The following is a 17,519-nucleotide window of genomic DNA, read 5'->3' as shown; positions in this document are numbered from 1 at the left end:
TGTTTGTTTGGTTGGTTTTTTTGTTGTTGTTGTTTTTTCTTTCTTTTTTGTTTGTTTTGGTTGGTTGGTAAGGTTTTTTTTCTAGTTGTTTTTTTGTTGTCTTTTTCACCATGAATGGAAATTAGATTAGGCTAAGAATTGAGATTTCTGTTAAGTTTAAGCAAGGAACAAGACTACTGTTTCTGTTGATTGTCAGTCCAAAAGGACAACTGACAGTTTTGCAGACCTGTAACTTGTGCCCTTTACAGCAAACTGTGTCAAATAAGTATAGTCAAGGGACTATGAACCACTGGACCTTCAGAAGTTCAAGTAAATCAAAGAAGCTTAGGATAATCCAGAGGAAGACTTACCAAAGCTCTGCTACCTTTGAAGATTGTCTATCATTGAGCCATAAGGATTTGATATAAAATAGAAGCTTTATTTTCTGGATTTTTTTCTGAGTCATTTATCTAAATCCAAGTTCAGTTAAGTAACTATAATTTTGATTTTTTTTTTAAAGTTTGATATTAAACCTATTAAAGTTTTTTTTGTCATTGGTATGCCAGGGGCAGCAAGAAAAAAAACCTGTAAAGAATGGAAGCTTTCATCTGATGTGAACTTCTGTTTCTTCTGTTAAAACTTGAATAGGAGAAAATTAACTCACTTCTTCCTCCACATTTTGATAGTCAGATTGGATGATGAGTAGCTTTTGTAGCTTACACTTGAATTAATTGAACCTTTGAAATGGAAATTTGAAAGCAAACCTGTATATTATTTAGGAAATACAAATTCTGTTTTTAAAGTAAGAATATCTTTTTAAGAAGGTTGGACTACCTAAGAGTTTAACAAAATGTGAGAAATAGCAATGTATCAAGACATATGCCAGGGAAAATAAGCATTCCAGTTGTACCGCAAATGAGCTATTGCCATTTTTCTTGATGACTGCTGTACCTAGAGAGTTCACTGCGTTGATAATTGCATACAATTTATTTTGATTGCTTATTCTGGTAGGTGACTAGGATTTTGTGGTCTTTTTATATAAGGAATATAAATTAATATCTTGTATGTCTAAAGAAGGTATAAGGTACTAAATCACACCTATATGCTAAAAAAGTCAATGCAACAATACTTGCATAATATTAAAATGTATATATGTTTAATTCTAGGAGTATGTGCAAGAGAGAAATTGCATAGAAAAAATATATATATATGGATGTGTATATGTATACATGTATATATACACATGTGCAGTTCTGTTACAGTAGACTTCTCCTAGTCCCTCTTCTCAGTGTTCTTGAATCTGGAGTGGAAGATTGCAATAATAATAATGCTTTAATACAGTTGCTTGGATTTAATTCCTACTTTACAAGATGTAAGCTTTCTAAGCAAAATGAATACCTTTATGCTAAGGACACTTTAGCCTCTTATAACTTAAAGATAGAAATAAAGTCTATACAAGAATAAGTTTCTTTTGCACTAGGCCACTGGAATTACCCCATAACTGCCTGGAATTTCAGCTTTTATTAAAGATTAAAGCTGTACTGTGGCCTGCTTTTCACTGTGTAGCAGCCCCTGTCAAATTCTGTAGTAATTCTAAACAATTTGGTTATCTGTTTCAGAAGTTAAATTTGATGATTATTCTTTGCACGGCAGACATGCACCTGCAATGTGTGCACACCTGCAGCATTTTCTTACAAATCTAGGCTAAATAAATATATTGAAAAAAAAATTTTAAAAAGTGACACCTGTAAAATCAGTTTTGGGACTGAGAAATCTAAAACATAGTTCCTTGCCCCTTGATTAGCTGTTTTTTCTATATCTATGGCTTCCCTGGTAAAAATGATGGATGAATGGATGGCTGTCCACATCAGTGTACATACACTCTCTTCCTGGTTAAATCCAAGTCACAGGGCATGAATTCTGCATGATGTAAATCTCAGTGCTGATTCTCCTCAATGTCCAGACTGAAGGACATATTAGAGCACCCTACAACTTCAGTGCTCCTACCTTTCCTTCCCAAAGCTAAACCCATGTGTATCAGACTCTTCTCTTACTGCATAGTGGTAAAGCACCAAGATCCAAGTGTATATCCTGATTGCACCACGATTTTTCCCTTTTCTCCTGATAGGAGTGAGACCCAACTGTTTACCAGACTCAGTCATTTTCTCTTGATGCCTTTCTGATCACAGCAGAAAGGATAGCAAAGCATGCATTCCTGCTGGTTGAAGAAAAGGCACCTCTTGTTCCAGTGGAATGTTAACAGTGGAGTTAACACTGTAATTTATTCTTCTTCTATCCTCAGTCTTTGCTCTGCCCTTCCACTGCTGTTTTGAATCTTATCCCTTCTGCCTTTCAGTTGAATTGTTTTTTGTCTGTGTAGCTTCAGTGCCACTGCTGCAATCATGAGATTTTGAACAGAAGATGAAAAAAAGTAAAGATTTGGAGGTAAATGAGATATAACATAAAGCAGGGGCTTTCTCTAGGTGAAAATAAGATACACCTCCTTTATTTAGCCCTCAGTAGAAAATTTTATATGATTGTGTTTTAAATTATAAGATACAGAAAGTAATACAGGTTATTAAGAAGGAGGATAAAGTATCAACTAATGCAACTATTGACGCTGAAAGAAATATCAAGTGAACGCAAATCATTAGTGTTTCTCAAAGGTTAGCATTGGGAGTAATTTTCTTAGATGTTTTCATTAATGACCCTTACATTAATAGTAGGGAAACATTTTCAGTATAATCTGCTGACAAATTGAAGTTGGAGGAAACAAAAGCAGACTAATATATTCCAGAGAGAATGTTTTGCTATTAGATTCTGTCTCACTAATTCTTTGTTTTCATTGTTCTTATTCCTTTTGTCATTTAGGTTTCTTCCACTGAGAGTTCCTAATCTGGAAATGAGTGACTAAGGGAAGGACTTAGTATACTGGTGCAGCTATAAACTCACATTGTGATGCAATTGCAAAAAGGGCAAAATGCAATTAGAACTATGTTACATTGGAAAGAAACGTTATTAAGCTCTTGATAAAAGAAATTCTGAAAAACTATGTTCAAGAAAAAAGAGGAAAGATAAACTAGAACTTGAATAGCTGCAAGTACAGAACACCGTCAAGAAAAAGACGAACCAGCAAACGACCTTTAACTGAAAAGGTTTGAATTGTTTACTTTAGCAAACCAAAACCAAACATCTCTTCTAAAGAAGAGATGTTAGTGAAATTCGCAAACATATCAAACATAAATACTAGGAAGAAAAGGGCTATCTGTCTAAAGGGCCATGCTGACACCCAACAAGTGGGTATTAATTTACCCTGAATAAATATAGTTCATAAACTGGAAGATTATGAGTTGTTTGAAAAAAGAAATTCTGGTATTTCTCTCTACCAAAAAAAAAATTATTAGGAGGAAAGCTGAGATTTTTTTTTAATTTTCTTTTTTTTTTTAATTTGGAGGTGTCTTAAATTATGTAAGGGATTTATATCACGCAGTGTGTTCCAGGGCAAGATGCTTAGGAGCCTGAGACATCTGTTCTAACTCAGTGATCTTATGATAATGGTCCTGCACTTAGCTACATTAGTGGGAGTAGGCCAAAGAACAGCTGTTTAAAAAGTTTTAGACAGGGAAAGGGATTTTAATAGGAATATTTAATTGTTCTAAATATCTGGGAACAACATTAGAGAATAGCATTTCAATTTATGAAATAAATTCCCATGCACATTGGCTGACATTTTCAGCAATACGCAAGCCACTTCTGCAAAGAGGGTGCAGCACCTTCAATTATTTACACTGATATTGAAAATGTTTTCATTATGTCACTCTTGCTCTGTACAGTGACAGTGATTCATGAAGGTCCATGGTATCCTTTTAGTTATAAACTGAAAGAAGTTAAAACATTTCCAGATTTAAAGCTTCATTGCTAATGATTGTATGTGTGTTCTCTAGCTGTGCATGACATACTGTTAAGCACTTATCCCTGGCAAGCAGTGTTGTGCTTTAAGAATGACTGCTCTTGTTGCATTGGGCATATCAGGTTTTGTGTCACTAGGCACTGGGTTATCTTGTCTTATAGAGTCCATGAGGGACTGTGCAGTTAGTAGGATTTAAGAATGCAGCATGGACAAAGTAATGTAGGTGATAGTGTAGCTGGAATGCATCAGTACAGCAGTACTATTTGGAACCTAAGTCTTTGATCACATGGGTTTTTCAACAAAGCAGGAGAGTGCAATTCTGTTGATTGAAAGGAGAAATAATAGGAAATATTAGACACAACTTTGAAATCAGTCCCAAAGATTGTTTGAAGCCAGAAGGCAGAGGTTATATGTGCCTGGATATTGAAAGGGACAGAAATAAGTGTTGGTTGTGTATTTTGTTGACACTTTCCTCCTGAAGGCTCCAAGGAACCATCTGAACATAGAAATGAGGCTTCCACAGCCCCTTTTGAGACTCCTCTCACTGACTTTATTGACACTTTCTTTCCATTATCAGTGTTGGTCTTTTTGTCTCTCACTGGGCACTCTTTCTTCCCTTCACACCACTGGGCTCCTCACTATTTGCCCTTTGTCTGTTACTTTTACTGTTTCTTATTACTGTATATTTTTTTTCTGTTCTTTTTACTCATCTTCAAAGACAGGACAGAATGGACTGAAACTGAGAAACATTGCAGAAATTATAAGTATACCAGATTTTTTCTTCAAGATCTTTGCCTTACAGACAGGATCTTCACAGATGTGTTGACACTGATGGGTGTGGAGTTCCAGCAAAGATCCACTTCATGAGCCTAAGATGATACCAGTAACAAGGCAGCCTAATCAGAAATCCATTGGTTAACATGGTCTGAGCATCTTTAACTTCTTGGGTTACTTTAGTGGCAGCAGTGGGACAGCTTCCTAATGAAACTTGATTCTTCATCATGAAGAGGTAGGTGACATTTTGATTACTCTAGAGTTTCATAATGCATATTTTTCCAGTGGTATTTTAGGCAACTTATTATGTAGATGGAACAAAATAATATGAAGGCATGGAGGCTTAATCATGATTTGCAAAGGAGACAGCTCTTTGGGGAGACAAATTTTTATCTCTCTATTTCCTTTTTTTTTTTTTTTTTTTTATGCTTTGTTCTTGAACCAAGTGAAATTTCACTGCTGGAGTACAGAAAGAAAAATGTACCCTTGTTCTATATTTAGATTTTTAATTTTGATTTTTAAGGTCAATTTTTATTTTTAAATATCATAGTGATTTCCAAATATAGAAATGGAGCAAAATGAAGTACACACGAAAAGGAAGAGTACTGGAAAATCTTGCACTCCTCAGTTTTTAAACAAAAAAAATTGATGGACTAGATATAGAGGCAGATAGTGCCTTAGCAGTTCAATCATTTTATCTCTCATGTGCCTATTGCTGGAAAGGAACTACTGTCCTTCTTTCAGTTTTGCCAGATCCTAGTAGTCCTTCACCATCAACTCTGCATCTTTCACCTGCTCTTCAGGAGTTTTCAGAGGTCATTCAAACAGTATTTATGTTAATTTTTAATTTTTAAAATATAAGTATTTTACTTAATAGCTTCTTAACCATGCTCAAGGGAAAGATAATCAGTGCAAAGTCCACATTCTAATGCATACTTTCATTACTGATTAATTCTAATGGTTTGTCCCTGCGTCCTTAATATTTTTGGTAAAAATTATTATAACTTGTGATTATGTGGTGTGGAATCTCAGTATATAAACTGTCATCCATTTACTGTGATTTCTCTTATTTTACACCTTGAGAGAGAATGGGAATAGATGAAAAAACATCCCTATCTGTAGCACAGTCATAATTTCTTGGAGTGTAGCAGTGTTAACTGGGGAGACTAAGAATTAGGAGCTTTATTTTCCATGTGACTATTTCATCCTTGCCCAGTCAAGCATCTTGCTGCAGCTATGTTGGATGCACAGGAGCTTTTGCTGAAGCTCAGCCTTGGATAGCTAAAGGTGCTGTATCTTAAAGCTTCCAGCATGCCTTAGGGGAGAAGAGTGTTGCTTCAACCATTTATTCCTTTCTCTCTCTCTCCTGCTGGTACCTTCCATCTCCTTGATGACAGTCAGACTAAAGTTTGCTTCCATAAGTATAACCACTCCTCAAATGAGACAATCATTAAAGCCTCATGTTTTCTCTGAGTTTATCTGTTTTTAGCAAAGTTTAGAATGAAGGATGGAGGAACACCCAGGAGTCCATTCAATGCTTTTTTGGCAAAGTCGGAGTATGGCAGTGTGACCTGTCTCATTCCTCCTGCAATAATTCGGCCTTTTCTTAGGACAAGCAATTTCTGTTGATCTTGTTGCTAAGTTTAGCTCAGCTGGTTAGAGCGTAATGCCAAGGTTGCAGGCTTAATCCTTGTATAAGCCATTCACTTAAAAGTTGGGCTCAATGCTCCCTTCCAAATCAGAATATTCTGTAACTTCTGTAACCTCATATTTCAAAGCAATAAATTTCTGGAGTTTACAAGAATACAGCTTAATGATGCAACATTTCTCTAACATTTTATTTAAAAATTCTGTGTATATATATATTTAAACAGAAATTTGCACATTGCACTGTCAGCATCATAAACATCTGTTTCTGACGGTGATATTCAGATGGTTGCTAAATATTTTTTTCTTCTTCTTTTTTTCTTTATTTTTTCCTTTTTTTTTTTTTTTTTCAGAAAAAAAAAGGTATTAAGGGGACAAACTAGCATTTGATACAGCTCCAACTGTATCCAACTACTAGATGCTGGAGTTTGAACTGAACTATTTATTATTAACTGGTCTCATTATGTTCCCAATTTGTTTTGGAGTTCTCACACTAAATCAGATATTAAAACATCTGTTACTTGCTGATCTACTAATGTAGTTTTGGGATTTGATTTCTGTTAGCTCTTATATGGTGTAGAATTTCTTTTGTTAGCTGAATAAGTAGATACCGAAACCCATAAAGATCTAAAATAGTTTTGCAGTGTTGGAGGTGTTATTTAGCTAGAAAAATAACTATTTTAATTAAAAAATCTATAATAAAACAGTTCCATATCTCTTAAGACATTCTTTTTTGAGCTTCAATATAATTGAGTAGAGATTGATTCAACACATTTTTTATTTGAAAAAGTATCTTTATTGCCAGGATCTCGTAATAACACATTTCGTCATTGTTAGTAAATGAACATTGCTTCTTTACAATCAATTCAATGTCCTATTTAAGACTCAAACAAAATGTTTCAAAATCCCAGTGGACAGAACTATCAGGACAAACTTGGTCAAAATGCATAAATGGTCACAGAAACTTACTAATGTTCTCATTAAATGAATACTGTTGTGTAGCTCAAACCAATGAGTTAATTGCATCCAATCCAAAGGTGAAAGTTATCTGTTTTGGTGATGTGAACCAACTTGCTGTTCTTTTAAATTTATGTTTAATAAACTAGTTAGTGGTAGGATATTTTTGCAGGATGGGCAAAAATGAGGCACAGATAAATTTCAGCACGCATGCAAGAAGGAGAAGCAGCAGAATGGGTGGGCTAGGTAGCAGGGTACAGCTTCAGCAAGGAAAGTTTCAGCTGGAACTCCTGCTGGAGGAATTTTGCAAAAACAGCTGTGGTGTGTAAGTCATTAGCAGAAACCAGTCAAAACCTCAGAGTACATGTTCGGAATTTATCAAATCACATGAAACTTTAAAGTGTGTCTTAGGATCCTATATTCAAGCTTAATGCAGCTTCAAAATGGGTATTTTTGGTGCTGATAGCAGTATTGCCATATTGTTGCAGGGACCTGTGTCTTTGAATAATCTTGAATACCAGTGTTTCCATAGAAATTTGTCCTCTACCCTTGCAGGGCAGCAAATCACTGCACACCTAGTGTGTGGAGTGATGCATGTCGGCATAGTAAAGTTTGTTTCCTGTGTTCAGGACTTAAAATATTTTTAAGAACAAAACACTTTTTATTTTGCATTGTAACTCTATGGTTTTAAATTTAAATTACTAATATCTCTTAGGGAGAACCTGGAAGCTTAGTAGGGCTTGCTAATGGTTTCATCAAGAATTGTTTAGAATAACGGAAGATGCTGTCAATTATTTTTCATTTATCTAAAGGGTAAACAGTATTTTTTCTACTACATTAAGTTCTCCACTCAATTTGTAAAATAAAATTTATTTTAACTTTAAGACCTAAATAGCAGAGCAATTATTCTTGAGTAAAAGGTATTCAAAAACAGACTACGGTGAAGTATAAACAAAAGTCAGAACACCCCTTGACAAAGATTTTAATATTTATTTTATTTTGTTTGTCCTTTTTGTTTTAGGAATAATAATCAGCTATAAAATGTGAGGAAAAATGAACTAACAAACCCTCCTTTCTCTTTGCATAATATGGTTGCTTTGTCTTGATTTATGCATGAGCTATTCTTTTTTTTTCCTGTTTCTAATATGAATAAATATTTCATGCAAAGATTTAATATCTCATTTTAGTTGAATTCAAAGAAGGTAAAAATTCTGTATCTGTGTAGGTATATATATTTTAAAATTTTAAATTCCTGTCATTTAAGCTGTTAAATTAAGTTACTGAAAACTTGGCTTTGTACAAAGATATAAAAGATTCAGAAATGCAAGTCAGTGGCAAACTACTGAAAAAACTAATCTATGACATACGAAATATGGAGTTTATTAAATATGAATAACTGATGTTTTTTATATTATTTAAGAATTCTCATATAAATGGAACACTAGGGATTTATTTTTAAATAAGGCCTGAAAATGGTACAAGGTGCTCATTGTTTAAACTGTGATTAAATGTTTAATCATAGTGCTTTCTCTTAGCAAATGTGAAGAAAAATAAAAAATATTACTTATATCTTTCTTTTTACGGTTATATCACAGACAGTAGGCTTTCTGAAATTTGTTGATTTTATGCCTTTTGGAAGGATTTACTGCAATATCAAATAAATTAGGAATTCTGCCATTCTAATTAGTGGCATTTTACATCTGTTTTTTTCTTGCAGTGTGTAAGAGAAGGAACACACTCATGGATGCTTAGGTCCCATGGGATATAATTTGGGCCACCTGGTCTTTGAGCTAGAATCCAGAATCCTGTGCTAAGTCCTTGGGCTCAGAGTGAAATTTGGGATTAAGACACCTCAAAATGTGACATATAACAGCTGGGATGTTCATGCATCAGTTTATTTAGTCTTCATACTGCTTTTGGAAGACAGGTGAGGTAAATTACTTGTCTGGATTAGGGACTGCTGCTATCTTCAATAGAGAGGGTTAGTATATAGGCCTAGAAAACTGGGAGCACACTTTAGTATTCTCTTTATCTGGAGAAGATGAAAAAATATCTCTGTCTATGTGGTATCATATAAGAAAGTGATTGACTTTTATGTCCACCTGCAGCATAGAGAGGCTCAGACAGACAACACACAAAAAAACAACACAGGTTACACTGTGTACTTGTTTTGTTGTCCTTGATTCTGCAGACCTTCCTTTATTTTGTACTAATTATTGGTTGTGCTGCAAAGACAGTTCCAGGTTATGACTTCATTTCTTTATAAACCTGTTTCCAGCTCTCTGTGGAGTTTAGTATTACCTCTTTTTATAAAATTTCCCCAAGTTTTCCAAAACGTGATATTTTTCCCACAAAGTAAAATGTGGTATGTAAGATTGCTGTTATGGCGCTTTTGTCTTACAATATATATTACTAATTTCTGGGAGAAAAAAAGGCATGTATAGATAAATGTTACATACTGAAGTGGACGATTCAGAGCCCCAGAAACTACCTAGAATCCTAGGCTGGAACACACAGAAAGTGCTGCAGGAAGCAATGAGTTAAACTTAATGTTCAAAGGAAAATGTTGTGTGTATTCCTGGACCAGGTTACAAGGTAGCATTGAAAGTGTTAATATAAAATGTTACTTCCAACTGTACAAAATGTCATTTAAATGCCGAAATACAGTGCAAGACCTGCAGTAGTGCATATGGGAGCATCATGAATAGCAAATGAATCTATTTTGATCCTTGATGGATGTTTCAATGAATAACAAATGAGTTCTCAGTGATTGGACAGGAAAGTATTAGTGATGGTTTTTATTTTTCGCTAGCATAATAAAGGAATCATCTTAAAGTGCTGGTACCTGGCAGGCTGTGTTTAGTTGCCTCAGTACTGATGGTTGGGCTGTCACCTTTTCTTTAACTGTGCTTCCTGGTATTTTATAAAGAAACAGCATTTGTGTTCTTTCAAGCTCTTATTTCATTTTTTCTTTTATTTGATAGAAAGGAATTAACCTATATTTGCAAAATATATGTTGAATATATATTTAATATGAATGCATTAAAATACTCTCCAAAAGTCTCAATTCCATCAAGCCTTATTAAAACTTAAATTATACATTCAGACCTTTCATTTTGAAATACTAGGGAATAATTCTCTTACCACCATCCCCTTGAATAAAACAAAAAAATGAGACTGCCTGGTTTAGTTTGCAGAATAGAAAGAGACGGTAAAGACACAGAATTTTGTTCTCAGACCTCAAACTGAAGCAGAAATATAATAATATAGCAGAAATATAGTTTGGAGCACTGTCTGAAAGTCCTACTGTCTGATAGCCAGGCATTTCAGTGATATGTGGTGATTTTTATTAGAAATGGTGGCTCTTTTTTTGTTTGTTTGTTTTGTTTTGTTTTTGTTTTTTGTTTGTTTGTTTGTTTGTTTTTGGTTTTCTTATTGCCAAATAGAATGACTTGACTTGTACTTGTGCTTGCTGTCAGATTGGCAAATACAAATCCTTGCTTATAGAATTTGCTAGGTGTTTATATGGAAGTCGATTAGTATATCAAATTGATGCTTTTAAAATTATTTTTGTAAATACTTAATTTTAATTTTGTTTGTTTCACTTTCTAAGACATATTCTTCACAAGCAATTTGCTTTTGTGTTTTCATAATCACTTTAAATCAAGAACTGTTTGGCTTGCTTGCTGATTTTTGGTGGTACATAACAAGAAATAGCTTTTGGCTAGCCAGTTGTATGATTTTTTTTCAAAATGGATGCACACTTCTTTTGTTTTACTGTTGAAGAGAAAAAATGATAATATACCTAAAACTGAACATATATAAAATTAGCAGCAGCAGTGGAGAATGTTATCCTGTTTTCTTCTAGTTGTATTGTTTATAAAGTCACATAGTAGCTGGAAATTAAATGCTATGTGGTTACATTAATAGTGAATTCAAGATTAATTAATTTTTTTTGACACATAGATCTAATTTTTTTTTTTTTTTTTCAAAATAATCCTTTGCACTAAGGGACCATTTTTGTAAGTCAAAGGTTTTACTGGTTTGGTCATTTTGCTGTCCAGGTGCAAAATTCAGCTGCAGCAACATCCCTTAATTGCCAAGCAACCAAGAGGAAAACATCTGCTAGTTATGAATATGTTCTGAATTGGTAATCATAACAAAATAATACCATGCCTGTTCAGCTGAAGAGTAAGTCAGAAGGCTAAAGGCTGTTGCATGTCACTCATGTTCACTTTGGCTTATGACTGCCTGTAAATTTGTTACCCATTCTGTCTCAATAAGACACAACATATAAAATAATTAAAGGGATATAAATTTAAATGTTGGCAGATGTAACAAAAGCATACAGATATATTTTATGACCTCTTTTCATGAATTCATCATTTTTCATTCTCAAAATTACTATTTTCTATGACCAGATAGCAAATATAATACAGTGTGTGTTGAATATACATTAAAGGCTCATGACCTTTCCAGAGGAATGAGTTCTACACTATTAAATCTACTGATTTTTTTCTTTTTTGTAAATAAAAGGATTTATTATTATCTTCTTGTAGTTGGCTGTATTTCCACTGTAGTCAAGGTAATTACACCATATTAAAATTAGTTTGAAAGCAGAGTCAGTTCCAGTAAGTAAAGGAGCTGGTGGCATCAAGATGCATGTACTGAACTTTTAGGCTTTTCCTCTGTCATGAGAAGAGAGTCGATGTAATTCCAATATCCTGATCTCACCTCATTTCCCCACATTCTGACATACTGCCTGAGTATAACATGTGCTGTGTAGTCAAAGTTTTGTCTGTTTATTCTTTGTATAGAAGATATGTGCAGGCTCAGTGTAACTTTACTCACAGTTCCTGTATCTTACGTACTTGTATTGAATGCAAATAGGGAGTAAATTTAATTTAAAGTAAGACCCTTCCTGTTTCATGCTTTGAAGTGTCTTCATCAGGAAAAAGTATGTGAGAGAAAAGCTGGCAAGATGTTTGACAGCACTGTTTGTACAAAATGCCTTTAAAATTGGTGAGTTTTGCCCACTTGCTCTGAATTGGCAGCATGGCTGTGTAGAAGCTACGCTAAGGAAATCTAATCCTCCTCTTTTGTCTATTCTCCACCTCTGTTGCATTAATTCACCCAAACACAAGCTCATAAGATATTTGTTCGTTGTTTTCCACTCAGGGGGATCTGACATTTGCTGTCCTCTCGTGTACCTGATGCCTCAGGTTCTTCTGATTTCTTCTATGGTTTAACCATTAGGATTTGCTATGTCTCTGCTTCTGTGCTGACAAATGAGTTTCATACTTTGCTGCATGGACTCCCAAATTTGTACTGTTGTAGCTAAACATAAAAAAACATCAACAGACTTGACTACATCACAGTCTGAAGGAATATGTGCCATTTGGGAGCAATATTCAGGTTCTTCTATGTCGGAATTACTAAAATCCTTCTAATACCAGTTTGCGTTTTTGATATCTCCAGCTCTCGTTCTTTTCTGGCATACTTGAGTATCAAATTAAATAAGAAGCTTCCAGGTATTCTAACTTGCTGGTCCCTTTACCAGATTTCCTTCATTAGCAGGATGGACATGTTCTATAGGTGACATAGCTAAAACCAGTAAAGACAAGAACTTGTTTCCAGTTGGTAACACCAGCATGTCTCTCTGGCATTATAAACATTTAGCATACTTTCAGGAAGCCTATGGAAATTTGAAAACTTTTGCTTCACTAAGGTGGTCAGATCAAGGAAAACTGTAGTGTTCAGAAAGTCATAAAGAATAGGTGAAACTATAAGCAAAATGCAAACCTGATTGGCATTTACTCCATTAGCCCTTGTCTGAGATAAAAAAAAATCTCTAGTCACTAACTATCAAGGTATTAAGAAAATCCAGGTGTAGCCTTGGAGAGGGTCAAACTGTAAAAGAAGTTGATAGTGGGTAAGAAAGCCCAGGATCAGGACTGTCAAGAGGCAGAGGGCAAACTCTGGTGTTTCAGGGATCCATGAATGGATCCACAAATGGAGGGTCCTGAGGATCTAGAGAGTGAGGGCATATATTTTCTTTAGTGAGTTTCAGCCTCGATAGTTAGGGAGGAGGAAGGGGAGTTGGTTGTCTGTACTTAGGTTTTATGCAGATTCTGATGGTACTATATATGGGTGTTGTTAAAAACAACACCCTGTGCAGTCATCTGCACCAGTGTTCTCTGTGTATGTCTGACCATGCTATACACACAGCTTTTCTTCTGATTGAACCACACAACATGGAAAGTGTCAGCTGCATTGTTTGGTATGGGAAAAGGGAACCTCTGGATAGCTGGCTAGGCTCTGGCAGCTAGGCAGGAGGGATATTCCTGTCTCCTGGAGTCTGCTGGACCACATCCCTGGACTCACATAGTCACTCACTCATGCAGTTATGATTCAAGTTCCTGTCACCATCTACAGCTCAATAACAAATATTTACATTCCTGTGGATGATGTTTTATAATATCAAAAAAACTGAAAAGCATTTGATGCAGTGAAATGAAAAAATTAAAAGTTAATGAGATACAGTAAAACATAGTTGCATTGAAATTTCTGTGAAAGAGACAAAATTATGTGATTTAAGTTGGTGATTGACACATTTGATAAAATAAGCAACAGTTCTGATACATTCTAAGGCATGTAAGATAAGGAATAACCAGATGCTCACAAGATTCCAGATCTTTTAAATTTATTTTAGTGCTTTTGTGTTTATAGTACAGGTTTTGCATACTGTGTTGAATAGAAGAATAGAACTCATGTAATTTAAGTGACAGCTGAACGATTGTTTATTTAACCATTTTTGAACTACTTCCAAGTTTTGAGAGAAAGAATTGTGTATTTCTGAAGGATTATATAACTGTACAAGCTGTTGGTACTCAGTTAATTAATACCTTAGAGATGTGGCCATACCATCTGATAAATTAAATTTATGTCATTAGATTTTGTAGTAAGAAAGGCACTGTACCACACTGAATAAGCCTCTGACAAAGGATAATTATCAATAGTGGTGATATTTAATGTGGCTATTCAACAAATGCACCCTTTGTACATGATCAGGAGTTCTACATTTCTTGCATGGATGCACATCTATCTCTGTGCATGTTCTCTGTGTATAGCTGCTGAATTTTGGCTTGGATATTTGAAAGTCATTAAGTGCTTTTTTAGCAACAGATTTTATCTATTTTATTCCAGTTGCCTGAGTCTGACTGACTGATTTAACTGGCCAATATGAAACTCACTGCAAGTTCTGAGTGAATATATAACTCAAAAGTAGGTTTGGGTAACTCTTTGGATGTTTAAAATTCGCTGATCTGAGCATTCATTTCATTTGCTTTCTATTATTTAAATGTTCACAGGAAGCAAATCTCAGAGTTGGAAAATACGGTCAAGTGAAAAATTTTTAGATTAGATTAGTATTTGGGAGTGCTTTGAAGATTATTTTTTTCTTGTGTCCCAGTTTTCTTTGCTGTCCACTGTTGCTGAGACCTGCTGCTTTAACCCACTTTGCTCCTCCCATTGTCACATAGTTACAGTGTTGCTTTCTCACACCCTGTAAATTATTTACACTGACTCTGTTTCAGGCTTTTTCCAAAAGAATACTCCCAGGCAAAAAAAGGTTTTGCAGCTCGGAGCAATGAAGGGCTGCATCAGGTCTACAGTTATTTCCTTCTAAAGTCCCTAGTGACTAGCACAGGGGTAGAACTTGGAAAAATACTAATTTTCAGAGCCTGTGAGGGAATATCTCTGTAGCTTATCAATCTGGTGCTTCCGGACTGCTCCTGGCTTCCTCTGGGGCCCACAGGTATTTTGTGTAAAGCCCACTGGCTCCTGTAAGTTAGAGCAAGTTTCTGCTCACAAAAGGCTTCTGGGATAAGTATACATGAGTACACGTCCATATATCTCTGGACAAGGTAGTATGCAACTTCTTAAGTTTGTGAAATGAATTCTGTTTAAATACACTTTCAAGTTTATTTTATTTGCCTTGTAATGAGTTTATTGTGGTCAGCAGCCAAACCCTCACAGCCTCTCACTCCCCTCCTCTGATGTGAGATGGGAAGAATGTATAAGATGGCAAGAAGGCTCATGGATCAAGATAAAGACAGTTTAATGGATGAAGTAAAATCTGCACACATCAAGCAAAGCAGAGTAGGAATTCACTCAATACTTCCCATCAGCTGGCAAATGTCCAAACACCACTTGGGAGGCAGGGCCTCAGCATTCATAAAGCTAGCGTAGGAAGTCAAATACCATAACCATAACCATCTACCTTTCTTCATTTTTTCCTTGAGCTTTTATTGCTGAGCATGACAGGAACAACATGGAATATAGCATGGGTCAATTTGGGTCAGTTGTCCCAACTATGTCCCCTCCCTAGCTCTTGATTACCCTCAGGCTACTCATTGAGAGGGCATAGTGGCAAACAGAAAAAGCCTCGACACAGCGCAGACAGTGCTCAGCAATATCTAAAACACTGATGTATTACTGAGGTTGGTTTAGTCACAGGTCCAAAGCATGGCACCGTGTGGGCTGCTATGAAGAAAGTTAACTCCATACTAGCCAGACCCAGTTCAAATTTAATGATCAGATTTTCATCATTAGAGTCTGCTACCCCTCTGTGATAAGCAATTACATTTTATGCAAGGCCTGTGAAGTACAAACAGTTCTGGCAGATAAAGCAGGTAAACTGCTTCACCGGAAAAGGTACAATTCCAACCTATGTCTTGGGATTATCATCGGGTATGTAATATTTGGACAACAGAAGGTACTTTTTCAAAACTAGTAAACATTCTTTCCACGCTTTCAGCAGAACTAAGGTTAGAAAAGCATTTTATAACACTGACTATTATTCATCATCACACCTAATTTAAAGTGTTTTTTTAAACAGCAATAGGTATACAAAGAATTTTGTTTTGTTCTTCTGTCCACCTAGGACATCATTCTGTCCACCTATGCATCATTCAGCAACTCATACTTTGTAAAGTCCATAGCTGTTTTAGGTAAATATTAAACTATGTTCTGCATTTCCTTCACTGAGTTACAGGAGTATCACAGAAAAAATTGACTGACCATGCAGAACAAACACTGGCACCAGCGCTTTGTGGAGATTGTACTTTTGTATGTGGCAGTTCCACCTGAACTCCAGCTTTTCTTTTGGATAATATTTAGATGAAGGTAACGTAGAAATCTGCTTTCATACAAGCAAAATGAAACTTTCTATAGCCAATTTTGCAATTAGTCATGGGAAAGCCACAAAAATTGGACTATTCTTGACCTGTAGGAAGATGACAAGAATGAATGACTATACTGTGAATTTACTTTCTGTCAGCAGGTTACTTTTGTGAAACATTGCCAGTTTGAAGCTTGTAGATTTTTTGCTTGACACTGAGAGAGACCTAAAAGTTTCATTTCACCTTGTTGACTGGAAAGATTTTTTAATGACTCGTTTCAGCTGAGTAGTTTCAGGTTTTCATGGAAAGTCTAGAGCACAGAGTGATACGTTTACATCTCCTTAGAAAGAAACTCTTAAATTTAATTCTAAGCAGTCATAAAGAAAGAATTTTAAAAGTTTGTTTAGTTTTCCAAATTTCTCAGAAAGAGATTTCTGATGCAAAGGTGATACCTAGACACTCAGGTAGCATTTAAAAATGTGAAGTCTGATATGCAATATGTTGATAGTAGTTACTGTGATTATATGCACAATGTAATTTGATGTAAATATAAAGTAAAGGTCCCCTGTGCATGTCAGATTTAATTTTTTTTTTTTTACATAGATCATGTGTACAGGTCATATTGGAGATAATAGCACCTACTGGGTCTAAATAAAATTCTAAACACAAGAAATGTATTGAGTCTTTTCAAATAGAATTCATAGCTTTTGAAAGTTCAAGAAAAAAATAATCTGTCATATGCTTAGTGCCATCTGTTTACACAATTCAGAGAAGTTCAGGAAAAGGAGACAAGTTGGAAAAGTTTGCAATAATAACAAAAATAATAATGAATTGCTTATGAATTGTACATGGAAAACAAGATATGGAGATACTCTAAAACCAGAATACAGTCCAACCAGAAAATGATATTTCACTGGAAGGGAAATTTCAGAGAGAAGATAAAGAAGAGAGACAGATACAACTGGGTCATAGATTTTTCCTGTCTAAGACTAAAGTGGTCCTAACTAAAATGTCATAATATAGAGAGATGAAGAGAAGTGGAGGTACAAAAAAGGGCTAATGGTGAAAGG

General features: G+C 35.1%; 1 long non-coding RNA gene across 1 annotated transcript; it reads left to right on the top strand.

Moving 5' to 3' along the window:
- Positions 1-1,920: 1,920 nt before the first annotated feature.
- Positions 1,921-8,387, top strand: LOC114063980. Its single transcript, XR_003572658.1, has 3 exons — positions 1,921-2,424; positions 2,851-3,275; positions 8,289-8,387. It is a non-coding gene; the product is annotated as an uncharacterized LOC114063980 (long non-coding RNA).
- The last annotated feature ends 9,132 nt before the right edge of the window (positions 8,388-17,519 follow it).

The sequence above is a fragment of the Empidonax traillii genome, unplaced genomic scaffold (assembly GCF_003031625.1).
Source record: "Empidonax traillii isolate 1590-97213 ecotype Southwest subspecies unplaced genomic scaffold, ASM303162v1 scaffold504:size1219251, whole genome shotgun sequence".
In the NCBI taxonomy this organism is placed as follows: Eukaryota; Metazoa; Chordata; class Aves; order Passeriformes; family Tyrannidae; genus Empidonax; species Empidonax traillii.
Note: the sequence above shows the minus strand (reverse complement) of the source record. Positions and strands in the feature narration are given on the sequence as shown.